General features: G+C 38.7%; 1 non-coding gene across 1 annotated transcript; it reads left to right on the top strand.

The window, feature by feature from the left end:
• Positions 1 to 7640: 7640 nt before the first annotated feature.
• Positions 7641 to 7767, top strand: LOC130031328 (small nucleolar RNA SNORA9). The gene has a single exon (XR_008793675.1). It is a non-coding gene; the product is annotated as a small nucleolar RNA SNORA9 (small nucleolar RNA).
• The last annotated feature ends 15545 nt before the right edge of the window (positions 7768 to 23312 follow it).

Below are 23312 nucleotides of genomic sequence, written 5' to 3' on the forward strand. Positions count from 1 at the left end.
CATAAATTATTGTATTATATAACTAACTACAAGTTATATACTTAACTTTATAGTCATATAATTAAAATAGTAAAGATTTTTTTAAAACGACAATGTCTTCCAAATGGATCTTAATTTATATAAAAGCAAATATCATGAAATGTTTTATTATTCCATTCTTTTCATGGAATGATTATTCCTGAGCACTTCCCTTGCTTCCTATCCAAAATTTTCCTTAGAGTCTAGTTCTGGGAAGCCTTGTTCCACCAAAGTTCTCACAAAACAATAGCTACTTATTAATTTCAACATCATAATTGTAAAACTTTCAAGACAAATTTAAATCAATTACTTTAACATACATACTAACAATTTAATTTAAAATGGTGATTACAATTAATTATCTTGATTTATTTGATTTGTTCTTTAATGAAACTGCAAGGAAAGACAGCTTCCAGGCTGCTCCCATATTAAAGTGGCCTCTTCCAGTTAGTATCAGGGCTAACTCTTCACAAGTAAACCCTAAGTTCTCCAGGGTATGGCTGGCTTGCTCTCCTTTCAACTTCACTAAGTAGCTGGGTGGAGTCCTCAGTCTAGTCAACCTAGAATCATTAAAAATATATCAAAAACCAGATAGTTCTAAATATTGGTACATGACACTTCACAACTGAACTCCAGCTTGTCCTAAGGGCCTTTAATTTTTATTTTAACCTGGCTTTAACGTTCCAGTATTTCAAATATACACAGATACAGTGACTAAAAAGATAGTCTCTCTCTCTCTCTCGCTTGCTCGCTCTCTCTCTCTCGCTCTCTTGCTCTCTCTCACACGCACGCACACACACAGATTTGAGGGGCACTTCAAATATTTTTTATTGCATTGAATCACCATGAGATACACAGTTACAAAGTTTCTCATGATTGGGTTTCAGTCATACAATGTTCCAACACCCATTTCTTCAGCAGTATGCCAGTATGCATGTTCTCCATATGTCTTCCTTCCCCCCATCTGCCTGCCTCTATGGCAGACCACTCTCTCTCTCTCTCTCTCTCTCTCTCTCTCTCTCTCTTTCTTTCTTTCTTTCTTTCTTGAACACCCCCCACCTCAGTTCCTGTGGGCAGACACTGGGACACTCCCTCTCTGCCTGTGGGAGTGTGGGAGCCTCACTGGAGGCAGGTCAAGGTGAGCCTAATGAGTCTGTGCAGAACTGGAACTTGTACCTGGACCGACCGTCCTTATGTCTGATGTCTTCTCCATAGATTGGCTGTCCAACCCATGGTCCTCTGCATTGCTCTAGGATGGGAAGAAGGAAAAAGGAAAGAATAAAAGAAAAAGAGGAGAAAGGGAGAGGGGAGCACGGTAGGAGGAAATGAAGGAGGGAAGAAAGGAAGATAGAGAAATAAAGGAAGAAAGAAAAAGCATAAAGAAGTGCAGCACTGGATTATGGATTCCGAAGTTTCGGCTTTTATGTGATGTTCTTTGTCATTTTAAAGGTCTTCAGGTACCTCTAACTGTACTGAGCACATTCTGTGCCATCAGTGTGTCTCCAAGCTCGTGGTAATTACCAGTGTGTGGTTGTGAAGTGGAAAAAGTGACGTTTCGAGGAACAAAGAGTTGCACACTCGTAATTCTTGATCTCCCATATAAGGTGTAGTGGTGGACTATGGCAGCAATGAACATTTCTATGCAGAATGTTTCTGTCTCTGCTGTCTGAAATCACATGAAATTTTACCAAAAAAGCAATCACCACTATTTTCCAGAAGATAATGAGCTTCACATGAAAGAACATCCCCATTTGCTAGATGGGCTCAGATCCTCCTTTGGTGTTTAATAAAATATCAGGAGGCTGTACATGGCAAAGAACAGGGGCACGTTGATGATGACCAAATGCACGCAAGCTCTCTGCAAGCTGAATGTTCCTTCACATAGATGTTGCACGTCTCACAGATCTCAGAGGTGGTTGTGGTGGCCAGTCTGATCGTGACATACTGTAGCACAACCCCCTTGCACCAGGGCAGCAGAATTTCTCCCATGGAGCACGGAAGGAAGCAGAAGAAGGGAAGTGAGGACTTGTGCTTCTCTTTGCCTTTCCCCATGACTTTAGGTTGAAAACAGCTCTTCAGGAAGTTGACTAGGAAGCTCGTGAATTTGTAGAGGACATAGGCCTCCTATCACTACCATAAGGTGTCCACATATTTGGTGATACTTCAGAGACACCCAGCTGTGTGACATGTGGGTGTGACATGGGCAACATCCTGATGATGGGCCTCTGGAACTTAGGCTTCGTGTAGGGCACCAAGTGCTGCAAGTTCCCCCAAGGGACATGAGGATGGTGACCATACAAGGATCCCCAAAATGAACCACACTTTGGTGTGGAAACTGACTTCCAGAGTCTGCAGCTGCCACACACAGGGACATGGCCATGACTATGGGCCATGAGAGGGTCAGCACTGCAGCTTTAGGCTGCATTCAATTGCCTCCAGTTGTTTTTTTTTTTTTCATTTGTTTTGCGGCTACACCCTACAGTGCCCTGGGTTGACCCTGGCTCTGCATTTTAGAGGTCTCTCCTGGAGGCCTCAGGGACACCTGGGGTCTCAAGGATTGAGCTCCGTTTGGTCTTGTGCAGGAATCTGGCCTTTGCCCGTAGTTCTTGCACATGCACACACGCGCTAAGCATCCTTTTGCTATTATGCACCTCTTTGGAGCGAGGGGAGAGCGCAGACAGCAATATCGGTCAGGCAAGACCATTGATTGAATATGATGTGGTCAATTTCATTGTGGAATCATCCACTGGGAGACTCCCATATCCAACGTTTAGATTTAGCCTTCTGCAATTGTGAGATACCATAGATGGTCTTGGTCGACATGATGAACTCGGACAGTCTCTCACCCTGTTCGTTCCATTCTAGGCCATGTGTCCTGATGTGGAGTTCTTCGGCTGATCTTCTCGGTCCTATCTTGGTATTAAAATCACTGACAATGATCTTGTAGAAGGTGTGGTCTTCTTTATAGAACTTCTCCAGCCACATCTGTTTAAGTATAATTGCCCAATTCGGGTTGTTAGGCATTCGAATGAATCAATGTTTATGGCCAAGTTTGTGTTGAAAAGGACACTGACAAGACCGACGCCTCTTTTGTCACATGTTCTGAGGAACAGCTCTTCCCCAGTGTCAAAAATGGCATGATGTGATTGATGCCTTCTCGTCTCGGTCAGACAAATGATGTTCTACTTGATTTTTCGCGCCTGCACCATCAGGTCCTCGATGGATGCATCTGATGCCAGCATACGTGCACTGAAAGTACAGTCATTTTTGTCCTTCTTCATTTTGGCAGCCTATTTTGGCCCTGAGATTTTATCAGCCCAGCCTCTTCTTCCTCATCTTTTGATATGTGCCAGTTTTGTAGTGTAAAGTGCTATCTCATTGTTTTGATTTCCATTCCCATAATGATTACTTATGTATAGCATTTTTTCATATGCCTTTTGATCATTTGTATGTCTTTGAAGAAGTTTCGTTTTATCTCTTCTCTCCATTTGTTTATGGGGTTGGATTTTTCCCATGGTTCTATCAGTGCTTATATGCATCTTGGATATTAACAATTTATCAAATGAATGATGGTCAATTATCTTCCAGTTTGGGGGGAATCTTTGTGTTTTTGTAACAGTTTTCATTCAGATAAGTTGTTTTGATATTGTCCTGCTTATCTGTGTTTCTGTTTGCTTGGCCAGTGGCAGTTGGCTCCTTAAAGATGCCTCTAGCTTCAAGTGTCCGTAAGTGTTCTTTTGACTATGTTTTTTTGGGTATTGAGGTACTTAACCATTTTGATTTGACTTTTGTACATGGTATTAGAAAAGGTTCTGATTTCTTTTCTTTTTTTTTTTGCATTGACCAACTAGTTTTCCCAGCACCATTTGTGGAAGAAGTTCTCATGCTCCACCTAAGATGTTTTGCTTATTTACTCAAGATTAGCTGTCCATATACGTGAGGATCTGTTCCTGGGTTTTCAGTTCTATTTCACTGGTCTTAATGTCTGTTTTTTATTTTACATACCAAGGTCTGTGGTGTTATTCTAATACCACACTGCTTTAATTACTACAGCTTTGCAGTATAGTTGAGATTGGGCAGAGTGATTCTTCCAGTTTTCTTTTTCCCTAGGATTTCTTTGGCTATTTTTGGTGGGGATTTGTCAGTCCATATAAATGTCAGGAACATTCAAGGGGCATTTTTTATAAAGAAGTGAATCTATAATGATTTATTGAATCATACAATTTCATTGAATCTGTATAATGCTTTGGAGGATTATTGCCATCTTGGCTACATTAATCCTTCTAGTCTATGAACAGATTGTATTCTCACTGGTGTGAGGTGGTATGTGTCCTTGTTGTCTTGATTTGGATTTCTCTGATAAGTGATGCTGAGCATTTTTTTGTTTGCCTACTGCTCATCCACCTATCTTCCTCTGAGAGGTGTCTATTCTCTAGCATTCTGCTTTATCATTCAATTCTCTTGTTTCTAGGAGGGTTTTTTTTAGGTAGAGTGTTCAGAGCTTTTAAATACAGTATCATGTAATTTGCAAATCAAGAGAGCTTGACTTTTTATCTGGTTACCTTAATATCTTCTTGCGTGATTACTATGGCATGAACTTCCAGTACAATATTGAATAGAAATTGTGAGAAAGCCCATCCTTTTCTTGTGCCTCATCTGAAAGGGAAGGCTTTTAGTTTTCCTCCATGCAGTACTATGCTTTCTATGGATTTGTGTTAAATGGTTTTAACTATATTGAGGGAAATTTCTCCAACTCCATTTTTTTATTGAGCGTTTTTAATCATTAATGGATGTTGGATTTTGTCAAATGTGTTCCCTGCACCTATTGATAGGTTCATATAATCTTTATTTTTCAGGGCTATTGGTTTGTAGTTTTCCTTTTTTGTGCTGTCTCTGACTGCTTTTGGTATCAGGGTGATTGTTGGTTGCCCTGTGGAAACAAAAGAGCAGGATTTTGCTGCTGGACAGGATGGGAGATCTAAGAGAGCTCCTCACTCCTTTGACCTTTCTAAGCTATTACACAAATTCTGGAGCTTTTTCTACTGGGATCTAAGCAGATAACATCCTCTTCTATGCCTGGTGAAGGCTGTTCGTGGAAACACGAACCCATTTCATTGGGGAGCAAATGCCCTGGTTGCCTCATTTCCTGCTGCAGACCCGTTTTCCAGACCTCACAGTTCCATGAATTCACTCACTGCTCTAAAGATTCCTACTTCTCCAGCACCAACGCTCAGGTCTCTTGGCCGCATGCGCTCATCCAAACACTCATACAGGCTTTTCTTGGTAAGTGTTTGTCTAATATTACTGTGGTTACATTTGTGGCTCCTTTTTGGCTATTACTTGCATGGGAATTTTTTTTAATTTTTATTAGTGGAACACCATGAGGTACAGTTGTAGACTTACAAATTTTTGTGCTTGGATTTCAATTATACAATGATCAAATACCCATCCCTCCACCAGTGCCCATTTTCCACCACCATGGGTCCTGGTATCCTTCCCACCCCCATCCCCCCATAGCCCCATCCCCCCCCCCGTCTTTGTGGCAGAGCATTCCCTTTTATTCTCTCTCTCTCCTTTTCTGTGCTGTGGTTTGCAAAAGAGGCATTGAGTGGCAATCATGTTTGGTCTATAGTCTACTTTCAGCATAATTCTCCCATCATGGGAAATCTTTTTCCATTTTTTTGACCTTTGTGTGTCGCTAGAGCTGGAGAATTTCTTTAGACAATATAAAGTAGGTTACTGACTTTTGTGTGTTTTTAAAAATTTAGCACAGCGGTAGGGCATTTGCCTTGCATGCAGCCAACATGGCCAACCCGAGTTGGATTCCTCTGCCCCTCTCGGAGAGCCCGGCAAGCTGCGGAGAGTATCTCGCCTGCACGGCAGAGCCTGGCAAGCCACCCGTGATGTATTCGATATACCAAACACAGTAACAACAAAATCTCCAATGGAGACGTTACTGGGCCCGCTCGAGCAAATCAACGAACAATGGGAGGGCCTTTTTTTTTTAATGTATTTGGCCATTTATGTTTTTTTATGGGGAAGAGTAAACTTATATTAAAAGTAATTGCCACTGGGGACAGAGTCAGTATTGCCCTTAAAAAATAATCCTCTGTCCAGAGCAATGACTCAAATGGCTTGAGAGCATGTTTTGCCATGAATCTCCTGTGCTGGGTCCCTGGCACTGCTTGGCCCCCAAAGGTCCACAGGAAGTCCCCAAGCAAATAACTGGGAGTCACTCTCAGGTACCACTGAGAATGGCCCAAATATCAGAAAGGGAAAAATGTTATTTCTGTCTCACTTTTCTTGGGTTTTGTATTTTTCTTACTGCCTTTGTTCTCTGTAGGTGTATGTTAGCACAGTCTGAATCCCTTATTTTATTCTGTAAATACATTATAGTTTTTTGTTTGTTTGTTTCACAGATAAAGTATTTTCTAGTGTTATGGTGACATGGTTAACCTGAAGTCGGCTTCAATCACAATTTGTTTCTTTAGTGCTTGACTTCCCAACGCTGTTATGGATGTAACAATATATTGAAAGCACTATTATTCAATACAGTTCTGATAGCTGCTGCCACAGAAATTAAGCAAGAAAAAAATTTAAATTTGTGTACAAATTGGCAAAGAAATCAAATTCACTGTTTACAAATGACATATCAAGAACCCTAAGACTGCATAACCAATCATTCATTAAACACTCCTAGAAGCAATAAATCTTTACAGGAAAGTTGCAGCTTACGAAAGCAAACAGGAAAATCTTTTGTGATTTTATATGTAAACAATGATAAACGAGTGATTTAATTTAAAAATCCTGCTTATAGTTATGAAAAACATTAGGTAATGTGTAATCAATTTTTAGAAAGGAGGTGAAAGATTTACTTATTAAAACCTACAAAGCACTGTTAGGAATTTCGTATGTAGGAACCCAAAAAGGCTCCTCTGAAAAACTCCTCAAAACAATATATTTATATAGTAAAGTAGCAGGCTACAAAACCAGTGCACAGGATTCTAATTTATTCTTACATGTAAACAAACAAACAACAACAACAAAAAACCCAAATCCAGAATAGAAATAAACCCGATTGCAATCATGTAAAAAACAGAAACCCCTTAGTTTAACAAAGGAGGTAAAAGACCTATTTAGTGAAAACTGAAAAACTTCTGAAAGGAATTTAAAATGAACTAATGTAATAGAAAAATATTCTTGGTTTAAGGATCATAATAATTGCCATCTTGAAAATGACTATCTTAACTCAACGTAGTTTACAGAAACAGCAATTGTGAAAAAAATTTCCGTGGCATTATTCAAGGACATGGAGTAAATTTTTCTAAAATTTGCATTAAGCTACAAAACTCCTGACATAGCCAAAGCAATCTTGAGGAAAAATGGGAGGCATTGTGTCCCCAGACTTTAAATTCTGACACAAAGCTTTAGCAATCAAAATTGGTTGGTACCGGAAGAAAAAAAGTCTCTTCTCAATGGCATAGGATTGAGAAGTCAGGGAGAAACCCTCAGATGCATGAGCAATTTATTTATGAAGAAGTGCATGAATTGGAGCAAGGAAACCTCTTTAGCCAATGATTACGGGAAAACTAGATAGTCACAATTAAAAAAAATGAAATTAGGTGCAAGCCTTCATCATACTTGGGTCTGGAGTGACCCTGTGCTTTCCCACAGTGCTTGCAATTATGAAACGTTGTGAGATCTTGACCTGCTCCATTCAGAGTAAGGTGTTAGAAATCTCAGACAATCGTGAAAAATAAGAAAAAGAATAAAACAGAAGCAATAAGGGAAAAATAGACCCCTCTTTCACCCTGTAAACAAAAATCAACTCAAGTAAATTAAAATTTTTATATTGCACTTGAATCTTGAAAAATCCATTGGGGAAACATAGGCAAGACTCTCCAAAATCATGACCACAGTGAAGTCTGAAATGTAAGAACTCAAGTGGCAAAGGTAATAAAAACAGAAACGGAACTATATCAAACTAGAACACTTCTGCATTCTGTGAGCCATGTGCCCTACAATTAAAAGACATTCTGCTGATTGAAAGGATTTTGAGACCATACACAAGATAAAGGACTAATATCTAAGATACATAAAGTGCTCTTAAAGCTCTCCATCACTACATGCAAAAAAATGGGCTCAGAACTCTGCCTAACACCATGTACAAAAGTAAGATCAAAATGGATTAAAGACCTCAACATCAGACCAGAAACCATAAGGAACATTGAAGACAAAGTTGGCAAAACCCTCCATGACATTGAAGCTAATGGTATCTTCAAAGATGCCACGCCACTGACTGAGCAAGTGAAAACAGAGATAGATAAATGGGACTTTCTTAAACTAAGAAGCTTCTGCACCTGCAAAGAAACAGTGACCAAAATACAAAGACAGTCTACAGAATGGGAAAGAATATTCGCCGAATACACATCTGACAAGGGGTTGATATCAAGGATATACAAAGTACTGGTTGAACTCCACAAGAAGAAAACATCCAACCCCATCAAAAAATGGGGCAATGAAATGAACAGAAACTTTCTCAAAGAAGAAATCCAAATGGCAAAAAAGCACATGAGAAAATGCTCTACATCATTAATCATCAGGGAGATGCAGATCAAAACCACAATGAGATACCATCTGACACCTCAGAGACTGGCCCACATTCAAAAGAACAAAAGCAATTGATGCTGCCACAGATGTGGCGAGAAAGGGACACTCCTTCACTGCTGGTGGGAATGCCGACTAGTTCAGCCCTTTTGGAAAACAGTATGGACGCTTCTCAAAAAATTAGAAATTGAGCTCCCATTTGACCCAGCAATACCATTCCTGGGAATATATCTCAGAGAGGCAAAAATGTATAGTCGAAGTGACATCTGCACTTGTTTGTTCATTACAGCACTCTTTACAGTAGCCAGAAACTGAAAGAAATCTGAGTGCTCAAGAAAAGATGACTGGTTAAAGAAACTTTGGTACATCTACACAATGGAGTACTATGTAGCTCTTAGAAAAGATGAAATCATGAAATTTACACACAAGTGGTACAACATGGAAAGTATCATGCTAAGCGAAATGAGTCAGAAAGAGAGGGTTAGGCATAGAAAGATTGCATTCATCTGGGGGATATAAAATAACAAAATATGACATTAATACCCAAGAATAGCTGAGATCAACACCAGGAGGATTACTCCATAGCTTAGAGGCCAGCCGGGTATTCTAGGGGATAGGGCAGTTCAGATAGAGAAGGGAGCACCAAATGGAGGGTGTTTGGAGGATCCTCCCAGGAGGGGAGATGCATGTTGAAAGTAGACTATGGACTGAACATGTTTGCCACTCAATGCCTCCTTTGCTGACCACAACACAAAAAGAAGAGAGAGAACAAAAGGGAATGCCCTGCCACAGTGGCACGGGGGGATGGGGGGATGGGGGGGAGGGATATTATCCATGGTAGTGGAAAATGGGCACTGGTGGAGGGATGGGTATTTGATCATGGTATGACCGAAACCCAAGCACAAAAATTTGTAAATCTACAACTGTACCTCATGATGTTTCACTAAAAAAAAAAAAAAAAAAAACTCTCCATCAGAAAAACCGATTCAAAAATGTGGAAAGGAAAGGAATGACATGGTCTCAAGATGTGAAATTGACCCAGAGGCAAAGGAAATTCGTCATCATTGATTATAAGGGAAATGCAAATCAAAGTGAAAATAAGACATCACTCACATGGGGACTCACAAATGTGTAACACAAAGCCAGAAATGAGTAAGTGCCAGTGGGGGTGTGCCAGATAGGAACCTCATTTTTCATTGGAGAGACTGGTTTGGCTCAGCCTGAAGGACATCTCCACACCTGTACTCATCACAGCATTGTTGACTGCAGCCAGGATCTGGAAACAACGCAAGTGCCCACAAGAGATGAGTGGATAAAGAGCTTGTACAAACACACGTGCAATACCGCTCAACTGTGAGAAGAGGTGAAAGCTTCACCTGGATGAAACTTGGATGGAATTGGAAGCTGTTATAATAAGTGAGCTGAGAAGAAAAAGACAAATGCCAGATGATCGTCCTCATGTGGAGGATGAAGAAGCAAAGTAAGTGTATTTGACAGTCAGCAGTGGGAATGAACCCTGAGATGTGATTGTGACAGAACAGGGAATTGAGGGAAAACATTTGTGGGTGGGCTTTGATTAAGCCACACCTGGGCATGCTCAGGACTTACTCCTGTCCCTGTGCTCAGGGCTCAGTCCTGATGATGATCAGGGTGCTGAAGATCAAGTCTGGCTACATGCTCAATGAGAGCACTCTGCCTGTTGCACTACCTGATATTTTGCCCATTTTGTGCCTAGTATTCATTTGTCCTAGTGAATTTTTAAGCTCAATTCTTTTTATGAAGTAGTTTATTTAAAGAAACTCTTAGAGAAATTAGAAACACATAAAATATGAGAAACTAATCAGTTGCTGAAAATTTGCCTAGTTTGTGCCTACTGTTAATTTGTTCTAGTGAATTTCAAGCTCAGTTCTGTTTTATCAAGTTACTAGTTTATTTAAAGATGCTTTCTTAGAGAAAAATGATAAATATCTGAAATGTAAGAAATTAATCTATTTTTTGTTTTGATAGATTTCCTTTTTTTAAATAATTCCAAGAAATGACTGACATGTGCATCTCAAGAAGATTTTACGTTATATATGACTGGTTAAATCAAATACTGGACACCATGCATGACTAGGTAGTTCGTATTTCTATAAACCTTTTCCCTTAATTATATTGTAAAGATTAATCTCCTTGAATTTTGTAAATTTAATTTTTATGAGTTATAATTATATGTTGTAATGATAATATATATATATATATATATATTAGTGAGATACCATGTACAGCTACATGGTAACTAGTTTGTAAATAGACTTACAAACTGTCGTATTTGGGTTTCAGTTACACAATGATCAAGTACCCATCATCCACTAGTGCCCATCCATTCTCCACCAATGAACCCAGTAGCCTGCCCACTAACCCACCCCCACCCCACCGCACCTCTATGGCAGGGCATTCCCTTTTTCTCTCTCTTTCCTTTAGGGTGTTGGGGTTTGCAATAGAGGTATTGAGTGGCCACCGTGTTCGGTCTATAGTCTACTTTCAGCCTTTCAGCACGCATCTTGCATCCCCAGCGAGTCCTCCAAACACCCTTTACTTGGTGTTTCCTTTTCTGTCTGAACTGCCCTTTCCCCCAGCATGTGCTGCCGGCTTCCAAGATGTGGAGCAGACCTTCTGGTACTTATTACAACTATTCTTACCACTTTGTAGTAGAGTTTGAGGATGGAGAGGGTGATGCCTCCCCACCCTTTTCCCCAAGAATTGCTTTAGCTATTCGTGAGCATTTGTTGCTCAAATGAATTCTAGGAGTGCTAAATGATCCATTTCTTTGAAGAATTTCATGGCTATCCTCATAGGGATCACATTGAATCTGTATAGTGCCTTGGGGAGTATTGCCATTTTGACAATATTAATTCTTCCTATTCATTAGCAGGCGATATGTTTCCATTTCCTCATGTCCTCTTTTATTTTGTGGAGTAGCGTTTTGCAGTTTTCTTTGTAGAGGTCCTTTACTCCTTAGGCTGATTCCGAGGTACTTGATTTTCTGGGGCACAATTTTTGGGTACTGCGACTTTATTGTCCAAGTCTATTGTTTCAAGGAGTTTCTTGGTAGAGGCTTTTAGGATTCTCTAGATATAGTATCATATCATCTGCGAATAGTGAGAGCTTGATTTTTTCCTTTCCTATATGGATGATAATATTATTATTACACATAGTTTAAATTCACTAAAGTCAAAGATAAAAGTTAATTTAAACCCTTTACATAATTTTATAGAAAAGAAGTATCCATTAATTTTGCTGAAGTGTATGTGTTTTAAATGTTTTGCATATTTTTTAGTCAGCAGATATACCATTTAAAATTAAAGTTGGTCGGGGCTGGAGAGATAGCACAGCGGGTAGGGCGTTTGCCTTGCACGTGGCCGACCCGGGTTCTATTCCCAGCATCCCATACGGTCCCCTGAGCACCGCCAGGAGTAACTCCTGAGTGCAGAGCCAGGAGTAAGCCCTGTGCATCTCCAGGTGTGACCCAAAAAGCAAAAAATAAATAAATAAAATTAAAGTTGGTCATATATTCATTGTGTGAATTAACGTTGAAAGCTATGTTTATTCTCGGAATTTCTTTCAAAGCGAATGGCCATAATAATATACCTATCTCTGTAATATACCTTTAATGTTATTGAGCATTATCGGAAACAATTGTTTTTACATAAATCTGAGTTGCATAACTTAAAAATGTTGTTAGTTCAGTGTATTCTTTGTTAAAAGACTAAGAAATTATATATATTATTAGGTATTGGAAAAGTTACTTGAAAGCCAAAATGTCCCATCTCAGTTTCTTAGGTTTCTGACAGCTCTTTCTGCAGTCTGAGCGTCCATGTGGTATAGAGGAGGAGGGGTTAAGGAGTCCAGGCGAGGCACCATTATTTCTGCTTTTAATACCTGCTCCTGTTTTCTGGGTTTTCAGACAGCATGTACGCTTTCTTGTTTTCTAAAATTTTTCTGTGAATAATGCAATAATCTATCCACATAACTAATCTGAAGATTGCAATTTGTTATTAAGGATGCAGTTTTATTTATTTTATAATGTCATGACAATACTGAGTAAGTTTTGCATTATAAACTAATGTGTTTGATTTTTAAGGTGGCATTGAACTGTATTGACTTAAACATCCTTTTTAATACATATGTAGGTTAACTTGATCTTATAATCCTATGGATAAACTTTTATACCCAACCATTTGAAGCTGCATTGGAAGACATTTGGTCATAGTGCCTTCTTCTACTAGGTCAGTTATTAAGCACTTTCTCCTTTATGTTGATGAAATAATCCTCTATATTTGGCAGTTTGTTCAGAATTGTGGTTACATTTTCTGAAATATTTTATATGTAAAATTTGTATTTGGGGGCTGGAGCGATAGCACAGTGGATAGGGCGTTTGTCTTGCACGCAGCCAACCCTGGTTGGATTCCCAGCATCCCATATGATTCCCTGAGCACCGCCAGGAGTGATTCCTGAGTGCATGAGCCAGGAGTAACCCCTTTGCATCGCTGGGTGTGACCTAAAAAAAGCAAAATAAATAAATAAATAAAATTTGTATTTGGTAATAATATTTGCTTAAAGTTATTGTACACTTAAAATTTGAAATATTTTCAATATGCTTTGTATACTATATATTTACACTGAAAATAATTGACTTTATTTTAATGTTTAGTATAGAGCTAAACCATAATCCTATAAAAGATGAAAAACCAAGCACGTGGAATTAAAAAAAATAGGAAAAGCAAAACAAAAATTAGCAAGTACAAGTGAGAAAACAATAAAGATTAGTAATAAGAAAAATAGGAGAGATTTAAATACTTCAGTAAAATATAATTTTACTTTGGTGACACTGTGACTACAAAACATGTGGTAGAATCTTAATATAGTAATTACTTTTTAAAGCTCTTTTTGTAGGGCTGCTCTATGAAATTTTTATACCATCATATTTAATAGTAAATAGTAAATTAGTATTAGTCTACAATCATATTTAATAGTTTGCTTTTATGCATGTATTCACCCATGCTTGTAACTATAGAAAAGATTTCTTTTAGCTTACATGAGATTTACATAGAAACGTTTATCGCAGAGGACCGAGCTCACCCTGCTGGTGAAACAGACCATGTACACATTCAGTCTCCATCACCAGACAACTGAATGGCAGCAGTCATTTGAGAAAATGCTGCTGTTTTCTCCAATATCAGAATACAGTGTGGTGTGCTTTTTCTCTTCAGCATTTCTTACCTGCATGCATTCCTTAAAGCTATACTTTTATTCAAATAATTTATCAGACTATTTGAAGTGTGCTTCCACTTATAAAAGTTATATTTGAGTTTTGAGAGGAGTTCATTTGACCTTTTTTGTACTTAAAACAATATTAATTTGAGGCTGGAGCCACAAATTAAGCCGCACAGCGGGTAGGGCATTTGCCTTGCACACGGCCAACCTGGGTTCGGTCGCCAGCATCCCATATGGTCCGCTGAGCACCGTCGGGAGTAACTCCTGGGTGCATAGCCAGGAGTAATACCTGTGCATCGCTAGGTATGCCCCCCCAAAAAAAGAAGTAATATTAATTTTAGGTAGCACTGTAGCAACGTCCACCAGTTGTCCATCGATTTGCTCGAGCGGGCCCAGTAATGTCTCCATTGTGACACTTGTTGTTACTGTGTTTGGCATATCAAATAGGCCACGGGTAGCTTGCCAAACTTTGCCATGTGGGCGAGATGCTTTCGGTAGCTTGCCAGGCTCTCCGAGAACAAAGATAAATAGTATTATTTAGTATGATTTAGGAGTGAACATTTCATTTGAGCAAATCTTTGAGAACCTAGGAATTATTGAAAGTAAGTAAAACAATCCTTTACACTTGATCCCCTTAATACTGTGAATCACTTAAAATATAGCTCAGTTTAAAAAATTAAATTTTTTCTTATTATTTTATATTTTATAGTATATCTGATGATGACAAACTTGATTCTGATTTTTCTGCCCCTAAAATAAACCTGAAAATTGAGTTATATGGCATAGTAATTGAATTTAAAGTTCAAATATTTATTTTTTGACTTGTTTTTTAATTTTTATTAGTGAAACACCATGAGGTACAGTTGTAGAAGTACAAATTTTTGTGCTTGGATTTCAGTTATACAATGATTGAGTACCCATCTCTCCATCAGTGCCCATTCTCCACCTCCAGTGCTCCCAGTATCCCTCCCACCGCCCCATCACCCCCATCCCATACCACCCCTGTGGCATTCCCTTTTGTTTTCTCTCTCCTTTTGGGTATTGTGGTTTGCAAAAGAGGCATTGAGTGGCAATCTTGTTTGGTCTATAGTCTACTTTCAGCATGCTTCTCCCATCCTGGGAGGATCCTCCCAACACCCATTATTTGGTGCTCCCATCTCTATCAGAGCTGCCTTTTCCCTTTTCCCCCAGCATGTGCGGCTGGCCTCCAAGTCATGGAGTGAACCTCCTGGTACTTATCTCTGCTATTCTTGGGTGATAGTCTCTTATTTTGTTACTTTAGATTCCCAGATAAACGCAGTCTTTCTATGTCTGTCCCTCTCTTTTTGACTCATTTCGCTTAGCCTTGGAGTGTTTTTATTCGGGTCTCTTTTAGTTGGCACTCTTCTGGCTCCTTGGATCTGGATGTCTGCATTCTTTAACTTTGGGAACTGTTCAGCAAGATTTCTAAGAGTTTCATTGTATTGGTGGTGCTGTTTCTGTGCTGATGATAGAGCCCAGGCCCATGTACATGAGGAGCAGATTCTTCATCGTTCAGCTGCTTCACCCCTCCCCCCACAACTCAGTTTAAATGTAGAGGTAAAGGTAAAGGTAAAGGCCCTCCCGTTGATCGTCGATTTGCTCGAGCGGGCCCAGTAACATCTCCATTGGAGACTTTGTTGTTACTGTGTTTGGCATATCGAATACTCTCGGTAGTTTGCTGGGCTCTCTGAGAGGGGCGGAGGAATCGAACTCGGGTCGGCCATGTTGGCCGCTTGTAAGGCAAACGTCCTTATTTTAAGAAATTCATTTATATAGTACTTTTTAGAATTGAGCAAGTAAAAATGTGAACAATTAAAGAGCTTTTTTAAAAAAATTTTATTGTATTTCAGTGCTATGGATCTTCTTGACTCAGTTGATATGATGAAACAAAATGTGCAAGATGGCAAATTCAAACCTGATGGATGTTTTTACAACAACACAAGAAAATAGTAAGCTTCCTTAAGTTTTTTTTTTAATTTTTAAGAATACAAATAAATTTATTGGCATTTAATGATTTTTTGAATTAAAGATCTGCTGTAAGTTATTATTTGATTTATAGCTGGAAATAGAGTGACTTTTCTTTAAAAATATTTTAAATTGACAGTGCCAGAGAGACAGTACAGCAGAAAGGGAGCTTGCCTTGCAGGCTTCTGACATGGGTCCATCTATGGTCCCTTGAACCCTCAGAAGTGATTCCTGAGCACAGAGCCAGGAAGAAGCCCTGAGCACAGCTAGCTGTGGCGCCAAAACAAAACAAGACAAAACCAAAAAAATTGACTTGTGGTAAGTTAATTCTAATTTGCAATTAGTATTACTGAAGTATCATTTACTTATATCTTTTTGAATTGCTCAATTCTATATCACAGTTTGTTATATAGCATTATCAATATAACATAATATCAGACACATTAAAACTGCATTATCAAACTTGTTTTTGAAAACCTAAAAATGTCAAGGAAGTCTATATGTTGCAATCCCTTTAGAAAATCCAAGCGTATAGTTACTCCTCTAAATTTTTTCCTTATTTCTAGAGCTGACAGTTGACTTATTAAAACTACTATTTAGGATTTAAATTACTAATTGGATTTAAATTACTATTTGGTCATTGTCATTGTCATTGTCATTGTCCTCCCGTTGTTCATTAATTTGCTCAAGCGGGCCCAGTAACATCTCCATTGTGAGACTTTGTTGTTACTGTGTTTGACATATCGAATACATCACGGGTAGCTTGCCAGGCTTTGGTGTGCGGGCGAAATACTCTCGGTAGCTTGAAAGGCTCTCTGAGAGGGGCAGAGGAATCGAACTCGGGTCAGCCATGTTGGCTGCGTGCAAGGCAAACGCCCCACCCGCTGTGCTATCACTCCAGCCCTGGGTAATTTAAATATTACCCAAAATGTTACCAAAAATATTTCAATGATTTGATAGAGCTATATTATGTTTATTCTAATAAAACTCATTCCTTTGCTTATTTTCCAAAGAGAATGATAAAATTATTGTATTAATTCAAAAAGGGTTGAATATAAGTAAATGTATAGGTAATGTTCACTTGGAATTGTATATTTAGAGAAAAATAATATAAAAATATTTAATGCTATTGGTTTGAGCATATTAAATGTATGGGTTTTTTTTTATTTGAATATGGGAATTCTGCTGGTAGAACAATTATTGAAGTAAATTTTGCTCTCCAAGTTACAGATGTAATCATGGAAGCATATTGGAAAACATAGGCTAAAAATGAAGCAATGAAAACAACTATCTTAAAAACAAATAATAAACTAACAGTAACGAAGCCATCTTCTCTGCCCATCTTCTCTGAAAACTAAAAAGAAGGCCAGGAAGGCATCCGGGACTCTGGTTTGAATTCAGGGACGCCAATTTGCTCCCCAGGTCAGTATTAAACCCCACCTATGAAGAGCAACGTCGTGGAATGAAGAGGAACAGCCATGTATTTCTTCACCTCTCCATAATTAATCATAGACATACACAGACATTCTAACTACAACAATGCACGAGAAACAACTTCAAATAACAACAGTCACAATAGTAAAGCAACGCAGAAACCCACTAAACTTAGTGCAGATTCTAGCCCAGATAAACCAACCAGTAACAATGAGCTATATAACCTCTCTGATAAAGAATTTAGAATGAGATTGATGAAGATCCATAGGAAACTCAAAGAAACAATGGAGTGCACCACCAATGAAACACAAGAGGATATGAGAGCAGAAATAAGGAAAATGCAAATGAAAATACAAGCATAAATGCCAGATCTAAAACCTGGAAGATGAAATGAAAAACTCACTGGGAAACCTCATTAACAGAGTAACATCTTATGAACACAGAATCAGTGAACTCCAAGATGAGGTGAAGGAAATCTCCAGAAGACACCAGAAGATAGAAAATAGCCTCAAAATAAACCAATAGATTACAGGAGAATTTTGGGATAAATTCAACAACAATATAAGAATCCTTGAGTTCCCAGAGGGACAGGGGAAAAAACCCTATGTAGAAACAACTGTCAAGGCCATCATTTCTGAGTTCCCATAGCTGAACAGCACATGCACCCAAATCCAGGGGGCCCAACAGGTGCTAGCTAAAAGAAATAAAAATGAAAATACATGAGATGCATCTTAATCAGAATGCTGAAATTGATAGAGATAGAATACTGAAAGAAAACATCCCAAAAGGACATCACTTACAAAGGAGCATCCTTAATATGTACAACCAACTTATCGGATTAAATCTTCCATGCTTGAAGATAGTGGTGAAATACAGTGAATAAAATTCAATGAAACAAATGCCTCACCAAGAATACTTTACCCACCAGATTCTCATTCAGATTTTGAAGGAACAAAACACAACTTCACAGCTAAACTTCATAGACTTAAAGCCATTTAGATGGGTCACTTTAAGATAAGACAACCCCCACAGTCATAGTGAATTCTTACAAAAAGATGGCACAAGCCCTCCCCCCCTTAACAAAAATCTCTCTCAAAGTCAGTGGGCTAAATATACCAATTAAGAGAAACAGAATGGTAGGATGGATTAAAAAATTGAAACCAACACACTGTTGTCTGCAAGAAACATATTTAAACAGCAAACATAGACTCAAAGTCAAAGGCTAGAAAACAATTGTTAAGGATATCACTTAATCACTTGACTTCCTGTTACTCATCGATTTGCTTGAGTGGATGCCAGTCATGTCTCCATTTGTCCCTGTCATGTGCTAGTGTAGCCCAATGGCATCTGTTCGTTCTAGGAACATGAAGAGCCTCAAACAGATTGTTCAGGGTCTTGATGAAAAAGTCTGACCATCTTGTAGGTGGGCGGCCACGCAATCATTTGACGTCCCGTGGAATCCAGGCGGTAATGGCTCTAGTCCAGTGGCAGTCTCCAAATATCATTACATGTCCAGCCCATCTGATTTGAGACGCCTTGGCAAACAAAACAGCATCCCTGATTCTTGACCATTGAAGGAGGTTGGAACTCCAGATTCTTTCTCTCATTTGAGTGAAAAGTGACACTCCAAGCATAGCCCTTTCTATTCCTCTTTGGAAGACCCGAATAGCATTCTCATCCTGTTTTCATAGGGCCCAGGTCTCTGAGGCATATGTTAATGCAGGAAGAACAGTAGAATTGAAGAGATGTGCCCAGAGCCAGAGGTTCTTTGTCATCTTAGTTATTTCTTTGATGTTCTTGAAGGCATTCTAAGCCGCTCTCTTCCTCCTGCGCAACTCAGGTGCCAGGTCATAAGTCATGTTGAATTCTCGACATAGGTACGCATAACTGTTGCATTTGGAGATGGTCATTCCGTTGAGAGCGATTGGAACATCAGGAACAAGACTGTTTTTCACAACATTGTCTTCGTGAGATTCAGCTGTAGACCTACCTTTCCACACTCACGGTCAAAGTTGGCCAGCATTTGTGCCACTTGGCTAAAGTTTGGTGTTATTTAGAACGATGTCATCAGCAAAGCGGAGGTGATGTAGTTGCCGACCCTCTATCTTCACTCCCATTCCTTCCCATTCCAGTCATCGCATGACGTTTCCGGGGGTGGCACTGAAGAGTTTCGGTGAAATGGTATCACCCTGCTGAACCCCTCTCTTGACATCGATGATCACTTCTTTGTAGAATGGTGAGATCCTGGTAGTGAATCCATAATACAGCTCACAGAGGACCCTGATTGATGTATTGAGTTTGAATGCCCTGATAGGCTAGGGCTTCAATGACTGCTTTGATCTCAACAGAATCAAAGGCCTTCTTTAAATCAATAAACCTTAGGGAGAGCGGCATCTTGAACTCCCAAGAAACCTCAATGAGCTTGGTTATCGTGTGGATGCGGTCAATTGTGCTGAATCCTTTGCGGAACTTGGCTTGCTCGCATGGTTTTCCTTCATCTAGTGTTCTGTCAATCCTATTCGGGATGACTTAAGTGAACAGCTTGTAGATGACAGATAATAAGGCAGAACATGCGACAAAAGAGGCGTCGGAGGTGTCAGTGTCCTTGTCAACACGAACTTGGCCACAGCATTGATTCTTTCGAATGCCTTACAACCTGAATAGGACAATTACACTTGAATAGATGTGGCTCACTACTGGCAGTTTCTATCTTCGTTGTAAACGCACCAACATCCAATTATGATGAAGGAGTAATTGAGAAGTCCTACATGCAGTTGGAGAAGTTCTATAAAGAAGACCACACCTTCTATAAGATCATTGTTTGTGATTTTAATGCCAAGATAGGACCGAGAAGTTCAGCTGAAGAACTCCACATTGGGACCCATGGCCTAGAATGGAACGAACAGGGTGAGAGACTGTCTGACTTTATTGTGTCGACCAAGACAAAGACTATCCAGGGTAACTCACAGTTCCAGAAGGCTGAATCTAAACGTTGGACATGAGAATAAAGACCAAGTTACCAGAAATTGTGGGATGTATCTAAAACTGTTATAAGAGGAATGTTTAGTAAGAATTCTGTAAGAATTCATCAGGAAGCAAGACCCACATATTCAGCTTAACCTCTCACTTTAAGATCTTGGGAAATGACCATCAAAAGGAGCTTAAACCAGGTGGCAAGAAGGAAATAAAAAAAACAGTAAAAATGAATGAGCTGGAATCACAAAAGATAAGCCAAAAGATCAATGAAACCAAGACCTTGTTCTTGGAAAAAAAAAAAGAAAGACAATAAACTGCTATCAAGACATACAAAGAAAGAGAGAGAGCCCCAATAAACTGAGAAATGAAGGGGGGACATCACAACAGAAACGACAGAAATTCAAAGAATCATCAGAGATTGTTTTGAGAATCTTCATGCAACAAAACAAGAGAAACTTGAAGAACCAGATAAATTCTAGTATTCCTATAAACTCCCAAGCCTGTACCAAATTTGGAATGCCTGAACAAACCTATTACTATTGAAGAAATAGAAATGGTAATCAAATTCTTTCCAGAAACAAAAGCCCAGGCCAAGATGCATTCACTGGTGAATACTTTCCAAACTTTAAAGAGGACCTACTGTCAATCTTTATAAAGTTCTTCCAGAAAATTGAAGAAATAGAAACACTCCCAAACAATTTCTATGAGAAAAATATCACCCTCATAACAAAAGCACAGATATTTAAAAAAATTAGAAAGAGAGAGAGAGAGGGGGAGAGAGAGAGAGAGAGAGAGAGAGAGAGAGAGAGAGAGAGATAGAGAGAGAGAGAGAAAATTATAGTCTGATATCCGTGATGAGCATAACTGCAAAGATCCTTAACAAAATACTAACAAAACAAATCTAGCAGGTCATCAAAAAGATCATACACCATGACCAAGTAGGACTCCTCCCAAGGATGCAAAACTGATATAACATTTGTGATTCAATCAACATAATACACTGTATCAATAAAAGAAAAGATGACAATCGTATAATCACATCAATCAATGCAGAGAAAGCATTCAACAAGATCCAGTACCCATTCATGATAAAAACCCTCAACAAAATGGAAGTTGAAAGAAATTTTCTCAATATAATCAGTCATCTCACATAAGCCCACAGCAAGTATTATAGATGGCAAAAAACTAAAAACCTCTAAGATTAGTTACAAGACAAGATTGCCCAATCTCACAACTCCTATTTAATATACTACTGGAAGTACTGCTCATAGCAGTTAGGCAAAAAAAAAAAAAATCAAGGGCATCCAGATATGAAAGAAAAAAGTCAAGATTGAACTATTTGCAGAAAATAGGATACCACATTTAGAAAATTCTAAAGATTCTACAAAAATAAAACCTCCTAGGAGAAGCCATCTGCTGAAATCCTCAACTCTTTGGGAGGTAAGCAGTTAAAAAGAGCTTTGAATATTTTTTAATTAAATCATTAAATTGTTAGTGATTAATACCCTCTGAATTACTCATTATAATTTTGACATTCTTTTTATTTTTTGCATTCCTAAATAAAATATGTAAACAGTAACACTACCAATGTGTCTGAGTCCTTTTGCCCATGTTACCTCCTATCTGCCTCTTCTTCCTTTCCTTCCCTGTCCTTCTCAGGTTCTTTTCCTTCCCTTCCTTCTCAGGTCTATAATCCAGAGTAATCTAGGTGTTCCTCCTTTGATAGCTTGCATTATCTCTCTTCTGGAGCTTCCCTTCAGAGACTGGGGGAGTTCTGAGCTCTCTTCTACAAGCTACTTTTCTCCTTCCTCTTCATCCTCTTATCTAATATATTCTTGGCATCTATTGATATGATTTTAATTTTTTTGTGTTGATGTAGTGCATTGCATTGATTGACTTGAGAATGTTAAATAATTTTTGGAGTTACGTTTTGTGATTATACTTGTGTTCTATCATGGAGAATGCCCTATGTGCATTGGAGAAGAATGTGTATACACACATACATATATATGTGTGTGTATATATTTATATAATATATGTATATATACTAAGTTCCTCTCTTCTGTTTCTCTCTTCAATTCCAGTCAATTCCAGTATTTCCTCTTTTAGTTTTAGCCTAGCTGATTTATCAAGTGGAGACAGAGTGGTGTTGAAATCTCTAACTATTATTGTGCTGTCATCAATGTTCTTCAAGTCTATTGGTCATTTTATGAATTTTAAATGTGTTTAGGAATATGTGATTTCTTTCTGATGTTCATATCCCTTCATCACTGAGAAATGGCCTTCTCAGTCTCTTAAAACCTTTTAATACTATAGTCAATGTTGTCTGATATCAGTATGGCCACCCAGCCTTTTTTTGGGCTTGTGTGCTTGAAATATTGTCTTCCAATCTTTGACTTTGAATCTGTTTGCCCTTACTGCTTAAATTTAATTCTTGCAAGCAGTAGAAGGTTGGACTCAATTTTTTAATCCATACTGACATTTGATGTTTCTTAATTGGTACATTTAGGCCTCTGACATTGAGTGTGATTATTGCCTTGGAGTTTGTACCGTCTTTTTGTAGAAATTTGGTCTATTTGTGAGATTTCTCTCATCTACGGTAGCCCTTTTCATTCTCTTTTTACAGCAGTTTTGAGTCATAAAGTTCCTGAACTGTTTCTTATCTGTGAAGTTGTGTATAGTTCCTTCAAATCTGAATGAGAGTCTGGCTGGGTAAAGTTGTTCATTGAGTTTAATTATCTCCCACCATTGTCTTGGGGCCTCATGTGAGAATTCTTCTGTCATTTGTACCAACACTCCTTTGCATGTCATTTTTTCGTTAATCTTTAAGTGCTCTTTACCTATCTAAGACATTCATCATTCTGACTAGTTTGTATCTTGAGTATTTTTAGTTGGATTTCTTTTACCTGGTACCCTTCAAGTCTCTTGGATCTGGGTGCTTGCCCCCTCCAGCTCTGGGAACTTCTCAGCAGTGATGTTTCTGATTGTTGCATCTTCACAAGAGTCGCCTTCCTGTCCCTCTGGGACAATGATTA

The sequence above is a fragment of the Sorex fumeus genome, unplaced genomic scaffold, assembly GCF_029834395.1.
Source record: "Sorex fumeus unplaced genomic scaffold, SorFum_2.1 ptg000046l, whole genome shotgun sequence".
Lineage (NCBI taxonomy): Eukaryota > Metazoa > Chordata > Mammalia > Eulipotyphla > Soricidae > Sorex > Sorex fumeus.